The following is an 8,673-nucleotide window of genomic DNA, read 5'->3' on the forward strand; positions in this document are numbered from 1 at the left end:
TTAGAGTGATTTGTATTCCAAATGAAATCTTGGAATATTTGGGTAACTAGCTGCTTAAAGCTGTGGCATTAGAATAAATGGTTAATTGTATTCTTTTATAGTTATTTTAGTATATATTTAAACTATTCATTTATCTGTGTCTTCTGATGCATCAATTTTTGCCTCTCTGAGGAAGCTGTGAATCACAAGTACCTGTTTAAATTTGTAGGATATATTGGTTTGGGAGAATGAATTGAAATGAAACTTTCTATTTATTGCATTACATATTATCTATAACCATTATGGAAACATCAGTCTCAACTGGGGCTTATACTGCCTCAGAAACTACAATTCTGCTTCAATAAAATCTTTCTTTTATTTGGAAATTCCAAATCTGATCATTTAGGAGATTTTTGGCTGTAAGAATAGAAAAGCCTTGAGTCAAACTGGCTTTGTAATAAAGCTATATATATATATATAGCTATATATATAAAGCTATATATATATATATATATAATATGGTCCCCAGAACAACAGCAACAGCATCACCAAGGAACTTGTAGAGATGCAAATTTTCTAGTCCCACCATAGACATAGTAACTCAGATATTTGTGTATTGAGAACAACAATTTTTGTTTTAACAAGCCCTTAAGATGATGTTAAGAATCTGTAAACAAAATATATTATTCAAAGAAGAGCAAATGCAGACATGGGGCAGGCTCCAGTTTGTGAAATAATAATTTAGGTTTTGTGGACATCACTTGACAAAATAATTTGAAGTCAATGTTGGAAAACAGAATTTAATTTGGGAAAAGTGAGCTTTTGCTTAAGTAAGCAAGCTCATATTTTGAGGCAGAAACTGTTTTGCATTGGCTTGAAAATATTTCCTAAGGCTACAATGAAGTTTTGGTTGTGGTGGTGGTGGTGGTTGTTTTGCTCTGTAGGCTTCTCTTCCTGCCAAACCTAAACTAAACCAAAATCCTGAAACAATTCATTGTCAAGTTGACACAAATGTTCTTAGTCTCTAACATTAAATCATACTTAACTGGTCTCAATTTTCAATCCTTTCTTTGGTCGTTATCAATCCAAACTGGAGGATAGATTATTAATTCCACCTGAGAGGTACGTTGACTCTATAGGATCGGTTTTAAAAGTGGCAGAGTTTATAGTAGATATGGTAGAACTTATTGATCAAAAATTTCAAACCTTTTCATATGGGGAAATTTCCCCTTCAGAGTTTGCGGGTGGGTGCTTGTTTTCTACTGACAGCACCGTTATTCCACCTGATTGGTTTTCATTAGTTACTCAGTTGTTGCAGAACAAGTGTTGTTTTTCAATATACATATATATTTTTAACACACTGTGTCTACAAGTGTCATTTCCAATAGACTCTCTCTGGCGTGTAGGAGCATCTACCTATTTTATCTGTGGAGCTTTTTCTAGATATTTTCTGCTTTTGCTCTAAGTCTGTTTCATTTGTTCAGTTAGGAGTTGGCAACATGGAAATGGGGCTATTTACTATTACTATTTTTGCTTTTATTTATGTTTTTTAAAGATTTTATTTATTTATTTGACAGAGAGAGACAGCGAGAGAGGGAACACAAGCAGGGGGAGTGGGAGAGGGAGAAGCAGGCTTCCCGTGAAGCAGGGAGCCCGACGCGGGGCTCGATCCCAGGACCCCGGGATCATGACCTGAGCCCAAGTCAGACGCTTAACCAACTGAGCCACTCAGGCGCCCCTGGTTTTTGTTTTTATACTAACTCCCCTAGTTCTGGCTAAGGCCAGTCACCAAAAAAAAGGAGAAAACTGAGATTTCGTCTGTTTCAGGATCTATTCCTCAATGCTTTCTTAAGGTTTTATAAAGACTATACTTGATATCTGGATGTGAGAGAAACTTCAGATATTATGTGATTCTATTTTAATTGATGTCTGTTTCTTTCCAGCTTGAGTTAGAGTATGCAAAAATCTCTTCTGTTTATTTATCCTTGGGAATGCCAGGCTTCAGAAAGGGAAGTGGGCAGCATATATAATGATTACCACCTTTCTCATTGTTTTGGTATTTTCCATTTTTATCAATTTTATCATTAGAGTTAGGAGTATGATTTATTAATCTAAGACCAGCTAACATAATTTGTGGGCTTAGTGCAAAATAAAAAAAAATGTGAGGCCTTTTTTTTTTTCAAAAATTCAAGAGAATGTCAATATGACAACAGCTCCACTTAGACTTAAATATTATTGCATCTTTTTTTTAAGATTTTATTTATTTATTTGAGAGAGAGAGAGAGAGGAAGAGGGAGAAAGCATGAGCAGGAGGAGCAGCAGAGGGAAAGGGAGAAGCAGGGGAGCCCGATGCAGGGCTCGATCCCAGGACCCTGGGATCATGACTTGAGCCAAAGGCAGATGCTTAATCGACTGAGCCACTCAGGTGCCCCTCCACTTACATTTAAATATGTATGATAAATTGACATAAATTTTGTAATGCCTAGCAGGCAACCTTTTATTGTGAACTGTTGGACTGATGTGTGCTCTTTTCTAAGTATCAGTGCTTACAACTAACTGCAGAAGCAAGTCAGGATAACAGTTCTTTTCAGCAATGTGCCAGATTAGAATTGTCAATTCTGTGCATCCTTAGATATTAGAACATTAAAAGGATGTATTCCTATGTCTATTCTCCATCAATGACACAGTTAGTAGAAATACCACCTAACCGTTGAGTTCTCTAATCTTTACACTAGAGTATTGGAAAAGTTTGTCTATATTTTTTCTGTCTTTTTTTTTCTTGGTAGACGAGACGTGTGAAGAGTTTATTCCCATTGATTACCTTGAAAACCCTTGTACCCTATAACAATGTATGTATTTCCTCTGTAGAGTTATTCTCTCTCTCTTTCTCTCTCTCTTTCTCTCTCTCTTTAAAGGCCCATTTTGGTGTTGTACCCTTTTGGAGAGATCAAGTCACTGACCCAGACTAACTGTAACAAATCCCTTCATATGATAAATATTAGAATGCGCAGTAATAGTAATTGTGAAAGAGGTTTATTTTTAGTTTTGTTTTTGATTTTTTCCTGCTTAGAAACCTTCCATGACTCTGACATCTACAGGATGAAGACCAAACTCCTTTGGGTGACTTATGAGGCCCTCCATGGCCTGGTGACTGCCAGTTCCTCCACGTTGTTCTCTGGCCACCCATCTATTCTAACCTTAAACTCTGCACATGTTAAGCTCTCTTACGATTCTTCAACATGATAGGCTGTTTCCCTGGACTATGATGCCCTTAACACCTACTCTAGATTATCTTGGTAAAGTCTTCTTTCTCCTTTAGGTCCCAACTTACGATATCACCTTCTGTGTGAGGCCTGTCCCAATGCTCACAGGTATGGAAGCCCTCCCCAGGGCAGAACCTTGTGTACTGCTCCTTTGTCTCAGTGATTATATGGTGTCCTATTTAGCTCTTGAAGGTTGTGTCTGTATCTTCACGATACTGAGCGTTTTGTGAACAGGGATCGTGTCACTTTTCATTCGTTTACCTTTCACAGTTAACGGTGTCTTGCCCGTAGTAGGCATTAAATATGAACTTGTTGAGTAAAATGAATTGAGTGAAATTTTTAAAAACTAATTGAATGGAATAAATAAATGTAACTTAAAAAATAGTATCTTTGACTCAAAAGCTGCACTAATAAAGAAATCTTGAATCATTACTAGAACCATTACTATAAACTCAAAAGGAACAAGAAAAATAATTTTAGAATAAACTTGATACGTAAAATCTGAATTTAAAACAGGTAAGGTAATATTACTCATTTCACTTTGCAAAAAGTACACACAGAACTGTGATAAATTATATTTACCTAATATTTCAGTTTTCAAAGGATACTTACATACTCTATTTCATTTGTCTTTTTTTTAAGATTCCACATATAAAAGAGATTATATAGCATTTGTTTTCCTCTGTCTGACTTATTTCACTTAGTATAGTGCCCTCAAGGTCCATCCATGTTGTCACAAATGGCAAGATTTCGTTTTGTTTTTTTAGTCTGAATACTATTTTAGGCAGAATAATAATTATCGCAGTTTCTTTATTCATTCATCCATTGATGGACACTTCGGTTGTTTCCATATCTTGGCTATTGTGAATAATGCTGCAGTGAACATGGGGGTGCAGATATGTTTTTGAATTTATGTTTTCATTTTCTTTGCATAAGTACTCAGAAGTTGGAATTGCTGAATCATATGGTAGATCTATTTTTAATTTTTTGAGGCCTGTCCATACTATTTTCCATAATGGCTATACAAATTTACATTCCTACCAAGAGTGTACAAGGTTCTCTTTTCTCCATATCCTTACCAGCTCTTGTCTTTTAATAGCCATTATCAAATCCGTGGTTTTGATTTGCATTTCCCTGATGATTAATGATGTTGAGTATTTTTCATGTACCTGTTGGCTATCTGTATGTTTTTTTAGGAAAAATGTCTATTCATTTTTCAATTGTATAAATTGAGGGGTTTTGTTTGTTTGTTTTCTGGGTTTTGTTTTTGTTTTTTGCTGTTGAGTTGTATAAATTCTTTATATATTTTGGATATTAGCCCCTTCTTAGATATATGATTTGCAAATATTTTCTCCTATTCAGTAGTTTGCCTTTTCATTTTGTTGATGGTTTCCTTTGCTGTGTAGAAGTTTTTCATCTGATATAGTCCCACTTGTTTATTTTTGCATTTGTTGCTTTTGGTACCAGATTAAAAAATCATCACCAAGACTTTTGTCAGGGAGCTTACTGCCTATGTTTTCTCTAGGGGTTTTATGGTTTCAGGTCTTAAGTTTCCTTAATCCATTTTCAGTTAATTTTTGTGTTTGGTATAAGGTAGTAATTTAGTTTCATTTGTTTGTGTGTGTCTATCAGGTGTTCCCAACACTATTTATTAGAGACTGTCATTTCCGTGTTGTATTTTCTTGTCTATTTTGTTTTAAATTAATTGACCAAATATCCATGAGTTTATGTCTGGGCTCTGTTCTGTTCCATTGATCTGTGTGTCTGTTTTTATGTCAATATCATAACTTTTAATTACTGTAGTTTTATAATATAGTTAGAAATCAGGGAGCATAATGCCTTTAGCTTTGTTCTTCTCTTGCAAGATTGCTTTGGCTTTTTTGGATCTTTGGTGGTTCTATATAAATTTTAGGATTATTTGTTCTGTATCTATGAAAAACTCCATTGGAATTTTGATAGGTATTGCATTGAATATGTAAATTGTTTTGGGTAGCATGGGCATTTTAACAAAATTTTGATTTTTCTAATCCATGAGCATGGACTTTCATTTCATTTGTGTCATCTTTAATTTCTTTTAGTAATGTCTTGTAGTTTTCAATATACAGATCTTTCACTTCCTTAGTTAAATTTATTCTTAGGTATTTTATTCTTTTTGATGAAATTGTAGAGATAGTTTCCTTTTTTATTAACTTTACATCATCTTCATTCCAGATCATGCTAAATACTCCTCTTTAGTTACCATCCACTCCTCAACTGAACAAAATTTGGAGACTGCTAAGGTACTCTCAAGCTTTCTTTTATATAGTTTCTCGTTCAGGAATGACTTCCATTAATGTAGCTTTAATTATTATTCTATGAATGTAAATAAAAAGATTTACTTTGTACTTTTTAATTCAAATATGAATGCCATTCTGTCAGTTGAAACTCACTGTTTTCAATATTTTTTTTTTTTAAAGATTTTATTTATTTATTTGACAGAGACACAGCGAGAGAAGGAACACAAGCAGGGGGAGTGGGAGAGGGAGAAGCAGGCTTCCCACTGAGCGGGGAGCCTGATGCAGGGCTTGATCCCAGGAACCTGAGATCATGACCTGAGCCGAAGGCAGACGCTTAACGACTGAGCCACCCAGGTGCCCCGTCACTATTTTCAATATTAAACCTATTATCTTTGTACATGAGGTTGTTCTTTATTTGCATTGTCTGATTGTGTTATTCACAAAGTTCTTTAAAATGTATGTTGATTTATATGGAGACAATTAGAGTCACACACAATTAACATCAACTTATTTTCACTGGAAGATGAAAAATATTTAATATAGGAATGATCTAATACAAAACGTTTCTATTTATTAATTTTTCTGTGTATTTTATTTATTTTTTCTGTAAGCATTTTACTATTACTTTTAATATAATCAAACAATAACTGTTCACATATACAAGGGATTCCCTTCTGTTGTACTTCAAATAGGCACCAAATGCTTTTAGTTATTCCGTTTTTATAGGATCTTTTTCTCTCACTTCTAAAAGATCTTTCAGTATGATCTAGATGGGGGCAGAATTTTTTTTGTTGTTGTTTTTTAAAGTTTCATCCTAAAACAAAGAACAAAACACAACCAGAGAGAAGGAGAGAGCAGATGTGAGCACGTCTCTCCCATTCGGCCCGACTGCGTCCTCACAAGTCAATATCCCGCACGTCCGTAGGGGCGCTGGCCTGGTCCAGTTCATCCTCCAACTTGGACCCGTCCCCCTGGTTCTGACGGAACCGCTGCAGGCTGTTGAGCAGCACCATCTCAATCTGCTCCTGGCAGGCTTTGAGGCAGTCCACATCCGTGTTGGTGATCTTGGCCAGCAGGTCGACCAGGGCATCGCCAGAGAGGGAGCTCACGTCCTCATCCTGCTGGGGCCCACAGATGGCTGCTCCCACACTTCCAGCTGCAATCATCTATGGCGGGTACATGGCGAACTTAAAATCAGTGGCACACAGAGCAATGAAGGTCTGTGCGTGCTTGCGGGTCAGAGACAACTTCTCACTCGGCTGGGGCAGCTTACGAAGGATGTGCTGGATGAAGTCGTGAGGAGCGATGGCCGCCAGGTTCCACTTCAATTTCCCCAGCACCACCAGCTCCCACTCGAGCAGCTCCTGAGGCTTGATGGAATTGTCAGTATAAATGCACAACTTCTCCGCCGTCAGAGGGATGGTCTCTTTGAGCTTGAAGGCCAGGAACATGCAGACAGCACCCAGGAGCTGCAGATTGCTCTTAGGGGTTGGGACCCCAGCCAAGAAGCGGTCCAGGTAATTCATGGCCAAAGGGAAGACCTCCTCTTCACACTTCTGTTCCTCGCAGACCTCCAGCATCCAGGTGGCCACCATCCTGCGCATGTAGGGCTGGATGTCCTTCTGCACGCATTTGAAGTAGGAGCACTGGGGAAGGTAGCACTCCTCGATGGTGAGCAAGTTCTGCAAAACGCGGTCGTTGTAGAGCAGGTTGGCGTCTGGCATGGCCCTAAGGACCAGGTCCACCTCGCAGCACAGCAGCTGCATGGCCAGCCGGGTGCCCGCTCGCTTCCCTGCTTTCTCCGGACTGGAAAAGTTGGGGGTTTTTGGAGGGCGGAGGGGAGAGGGTTCCCCTTACCTCCTTCCTTTGGCTAAATAGGGGGTTTTCGAGAGAAAAGTTATGGGGCAGAAAGAGAGAGAGAGCCTGGGGGAGAAGAGAGGAAAGGGATGGGCGGTGGGAGAGGAGAGCCTTGGGGGCTGCTAACTCTGCCTGCCCTCCCCTTCAAACTTGTCTCGCTCTCCCCTGCTCGCTCTTCTCTCTTTCTTTCTGTGTATTTTAATTCTAATGTATTTATACTAGAAGGATAATTTGATACTACATCAATTTGATTTGAACTGAATTTGGTTGCCTTTATCTTTTGAAATTTGTGTTTACCTTTCGGTAGCTTTTAAATAGAAATTATATGTATATGAATTGACATATAAATATTTTTTTGGACCAGGTTATAAAAACAACTTTTCTGAATTTGCATCAGAGTCTCACTGAGTGAAGTAAAGAAGCATTGCTTAAAACAATGTTAAATTTAGTTTTTGAATAGCACTAAAAAATATGTGTTTATAATTGATCAAAGTTACATTTTCCTCTTTTTAAAAATATGTGTGAATCTTAAAATTGATTTATTCATATTTTGAGACATCTACTACTCAAACTTCTAGGTTTAGCTTTTTTAGAAAGTGAGATATATGCTTGGAAAATGTTTTAAAGCTACTTAGATTATTTATAAAGAAAACTATACTTTCCTTTTTATTAAAAAAAGAAAATACTTTAAATAAATTGTAACATAATATCCTATAGTTCATTCCATCTTGTCACCTTAGAATTTCCATGTCATTATTTTATTTGTGCATATTTAATAGAAAAAGAATTAAGAGCTTGAGGATGTTACTTATATTTCAGACTTCTAAGAAAAAAATAAAAATGTACATACATACTAACATGGGATAAATTTTATTACTTTTATTCATAATGTTTATTGCATTGGAAAATAATTCAGATGCTTATAAGAAATTTAAATATAATAGCATTGACTAATTGTTTTTTTTTTGTTTTTTCAACAATTTATAATATTTAAATATAAATCATTTCAAAATAAAATAGTAACATTTCAATTAAATACCTTACTATACTATGGAAGGAAGATTTTATTATAATTCTAGATCATCTGTTTGATATCTACTACTTTGTACTCATGTGATATCAAACATATTAATTATATTTCTTGAAACTGGAAAATTCTAAATACTTATTTAGAACATTTAGTGAAATATATTTATTCTTTCTATAAATAGATATTCAACAACTATAATGTACTATGTTAAATATGTGTTAATTTAAATGCTTGGTTTGCAGAAGTGGATCACTTTTAAAATAAAATG

General features: G+C 36.1%; 1 pseudogene; it reads right to left on the bottom strand.

The window, feature by feature from the left end:
• Nucleotides 1-6,414: 6,414 nt before the first annotated feature.
• Nucleotides 6,415-7,551, bottom strand: LOC118520825 (G1/S-specific cyclin-D2 pseudogene; annotated as a pseudogene).
• Between the last annotated feature and the right edge of the window lie 1,122 nt (nucleotides 7,552-8,673).

The sequence above is a fragment of the Halichoerus grypus genome, chromosome 9 (genome assembly GCF_964656455.1).
Source record: "Halichoerus grypus chromosome 9, mHalGry1.hap1.1, whole genome shotgun sequence".
In the NCBI taxonomy this organism is placed as follows: domain Eukaryota; kingdom Metazoa; phylum Chordata; class Mammalia; order Carnivora; family Phocidae; genus Halichoerus; species Halichoerus grypus.